Here is a 4,010-nt window from a genome sequence, read left to right on the forward strand (position 1 = left end):
GTGACCCCAGAAAATGAGGGAAAAAACCTTTGTTCAATTGGCTGACCTTAATTCTTCTTATTTTTATTTTGCTATTCTTTTAAATGTTCACAGCTTGAGACTCCCTTGCGGGCAAGTGTTGATTCTTCCAAATAATATAAAGTATGAACCAAACAATAACCACCAAAACGGGTTCCGGATAAACTATATAATTCTGTTCCCCGTTTTCAATCTCTTTCTTCTTCAGTGGCATGATTTCAAATATAAAGTGCCTTTAATTCTTTCAACTGTTTCACATACAATGTCCTGACCAACTCAAACCTTCTAGGAAGTTTTCTAACAGTTCACAGGCTTGATTCTATGAAGGTTCAAGGGGGTGGCAGGTGACAGTGGATAAGCAATAGGAATGTTAGTGTCCTGCATAGTGCAGGGGGTTGGACTAGATGACCCAGGAGGTCCCTTCCAACTCTAGGATTCTAGGATTCTATGAATAAACTCCTCACAGCTTGTGAGTCTTGTCCTCTGAGGACCGTTCTGCAATCCAACAAAACCCTGAAGTCATTTTGGCCGGCAATCAAGATAAAACTTTTAGTGCTTTACACGGACTCTGTTTATTGGTAGCCCCTCCACACAGGTGTGTCTCTGCCTTGGTAAGCACAGGCTTACCTGTGCTGCTTTGCAATGGTCGCTTCAAGAGAGCCCTGGCACCGAGACAGTCCCAAGGGAAGGGCGGCTTGGGGCTGCTTTCCTTTGATGTGCGAGGCCTACACAGTCTGGAGACAGGCGTGCGTGGCGGATCAGTGCCTTTGAACAAGGCGTCTTCGTTGACCGAGGTGCTTTTTGTCTTTCACAATATGGCCCATTCCTGGGAACCGTGTCGCCTTGGCCTGAGCTCCCCAAAGCCACCGGGAATGGAGTCAAGCAAACAGAGCAAGCCGGAGCTGCCATTGTGAGCTCAGCGCCAGCTCAGAATCGGTCTCGCTGGAGATGGTGCTGCGGCAGAGTTCTGAGCTCACGGACACGAGACGAGGCTGGATCCGGCCAGAGGACTGACTCGTGGGTGGTTCTCCTGAAAGGGGGCTCTTCCTTCCTCCTGTCTGTGGATGCTAGAGAGCAGGTCAAAGGAGGTGAGTAGCTCCCCCCCCACCCAACTTTGGTAGAGTCCCTGCAGACTTCCAGCCACCTGGAGGGATTTCAAGGTAACAGAGGAGCAGAGGTTCCTTGCCCTGGCCTGCCTCTGCGTAGCAACCATGGTCTTCCTTCTGCGTGGTCTCGCCTCCAAAGGCTAACCGGGGCAGACCCTGCTTAGCTTCTGAAATCTGGTGAGGTCAGGCTAGCCTGGGCCATTCAGATCAGGGTACAAGAGAGGTTGTGGGAATCTGCTTTGGACCTTCTTTGGGTAGGGAAAAGTCTGAGCACCAACTCTTCTCCTTCCCTTCTCCACTGACGGAGGTCCCTCAGCGGCCGTGAGCCACAAGGGGAAGATGGAATGCTCTGTGTGGGGCAGGGATGCTGTGTCTTCTTGGGACTTGGGGGGACACGTGAGAAGGCTTCAGGGGTTCTGGCCACACTGGTGGATATCTGATGGCCTCTGGGTTTGGCCACTGTGTGCCACAGAGTGCTGGACCGGACGGGCCACTGGCCGGATCCAACAGGGCTTCTCTGACGTGCTGCGTGTCAGGCGTCCTTGACACCTATCCTTCTGCCCACCGAGGGTTTTGACAATGTTTGTGGGGCCGGGGGTGGGGGGTGCTTGCCCAGCAAAGCTTCTTTGGGTCCGTCTGAGATTCGTTTGGCCGTGCAGATTTTAAAGACATTCCCCAGCTGCAGCTGCCCCTACAGCACAAGATCTTCTCTGTGGGATTGAAGATTGGCTGTGGCAGCCATTTTGTGGCAGCTGTTTGGTGGCTGTGCCCACCACGGGGAAACAGCACATGATCTTTCGTGAATGAATGAATGAATGAATGAATGAATGGGGTCTATCGTGGAGTTATTTTGGGCCTGTGGAATTAGATTCTTATTTGCATCCCAAATGCTGCTTGAATACCAAATGCAGCCGGGGTGTGTGGGTGTGGGAGGGTCCAGTGACCATTTCATTTCACAGAAAGCAGCCCAAGGGTATATTTGCCACTCGGGAACAGTCTGTGACACAAGGAACACCTCTCCGTGTGTGAGACCGTCCCACCCTGGCATTCACCTTTCGCTCTGCGTGGTCGTGCAGGTTAATGGCTCACGGAGAGATCACAAGATCCGTTCTGCTCTCTCTGCTTATATTGGAAAAGAGCTGTTGCTCATGGAGCAAACTGTTCCTCACACAGTGCCCTTGATAAGGGCTTCTTTGTGGGCATTTCCTGCCAGCATGACACCCCCACAGCCTGTGGACTGAGATGCTGAGGCAGATGTTCTTTCGCTGGCCATTCATGAGATCTGGGACTGACAATACTGTTGCATCTCATGGTCACATCCTGCAGCTATGGTGATCCCTGTCTGTTGGCCTCCTTGTCAGGACCATGTGGTTTGGAGTTCCCTCCCCCAGTTCCAATATTTTTGAAATTTGGGGGCTCTTTTGAGGAGAGGCTGCTGCAACTATGCAGTGAATTCCTCCCCATCCCAGCCCACAGAATGGACTGAAAAAGGAAATATTTGACCCCTTTAAACGTTAAACGGCCCGATCTCCGCATGGTCGAATCACACCCGAATCACGGTTCGGCAATTCTGCCAAGGCTGATTCGGGCAATTTAAGGGGAAACTGCAGTTCACATCAGATTTGTCCAAAAAGAGTCTGAATCAATATCGATTTTGGTACTTTCTGGACTATCAGAAATGAATCACACATTCCCAGTTTGGACGACTCATGTGCTGCTGGAGGTGGATGGTGTCCATGTGATATGAGCGCCAATGAATTTCAAGAAAGGACCTCGCAATGGCATCGTCCGAGGAGAATGCCTTTGCATTTAGGAGAAGTTCTTTTGAACTGAAAAGGCTGCTTGGATTTTGGGAAGAATTTTTCTAGGATGTTTGTCCTTGTGAGGTCATTTTCTTTGGGTATCTATTTAGCTATGGTCCTATGTGGTTTCTTGGATTCACTGAAGAAGCAGGAATCTGGTGAAATGGAGATTTATCAGATCTTTGTGTTGATAGCAGGGTGACCTCAGAAACAAGGGGCATTTCCGCACCCTTTAAATGCATTGAAATGCTTTCCTTAAGTAGTTTTTACATTCTGGCCCCTCCATATGACTGTCAACATCTAGCGTCTGGGCAGTAACTGTCTTGCTGTATCCTCCATTTTAAAGCGCGAGTTCGGGGATCACATCAAGTGGATTCACCAACCTAAAAAGCTCAAGCTACCAGAGAGCAACCAGCAGAGGGAAGGTATTGAGGCTCAAACACGCTAAAAGGCCTCATTCTGCCCTCACACCCACCACCCTCTCCCTTTTTCCCAGGGACGGGAATTTCTTTTAAAAAATGGTTAACTTACTGGAGCAACGAATAGGCAGACAAGCGTGCAGGCAATGCAGAGCCCACCCTCCAAAGCTTCCCATTTCTTACTGGGAACGGATCTTTGTCGCCTGGACGTGACCTGCAATTCCAGGGGATCCCCAGGCCCCACCGGGAGGCTGGCATCCTTCGAACCCAGGCTTCTTGTGAATGAGGATGCTCTGGGAGGGTAATGAGATGAGGAAATGGAAAGCAGGCACGTGGCTTTATTTACTCGTTGGACCAGGTGGCTGCTACTACGGCTCAGCTTCTTACGGAGGTGGCTGGCAGGAACAGCCTGGAGAGACCTATGATTAGCTTTTGTCCGGGGAAAGGGATCGCTTGCCTCCTCCAGGGCAAAGGAACTTCCCGACTTTTGCAACGGGCACCCCTGGGTTTCTTGGTGAGGGCGGCTCTCTCCCTTTCGCGGCCCCCGTCCAAATTAAGCAGAGCCACAACGCGGAATTAGCAGCATAAGCCACTGGGAAAGAGGCTTAGCCTGGCACATGAAAAGCCGTCCCTGACCGAGGCACAGTGGATCCCTCTCAGACGGT

At 50.8% G+C, this 4,010-nt stretch overlaps 1 protein-coding gene across 1 annotated transcript in view; it reads right to left on the minus strand.

Annotated features, from left to right (window-relative positions):
* Positions 1–903, minus strand: part of LOC143842002 (maestro heat-like repeat family member 5) — a 48,311-nt gene extending 47,408 nt beyond the window's left edge. Inside the window, exon 1 of the mRNA XM_077346585.1 lies at positions 646–903. The gene's annotated coding sequence lies outside the window, so the exon portion shown is untranslated. The remainder of the gene's footprint in view (positions 1–645) is intronic.
* Positions 904–4,010: the final 3,107 nt, after the last annotated feature.

This window comes from Paroedura picta, chromosome 7 (assembly GCF_049243985.1).
Source record: "Paroedura picta isolate Pp20150507F chromosome 7, Ppicta_v3.0, whole genome shotgun sequence".
NCBI lineage: Eukaryota > Metazoa > Chordata > Lepidosauria > Squamata > Gekkonidae > Paroedura > Paroedura picta.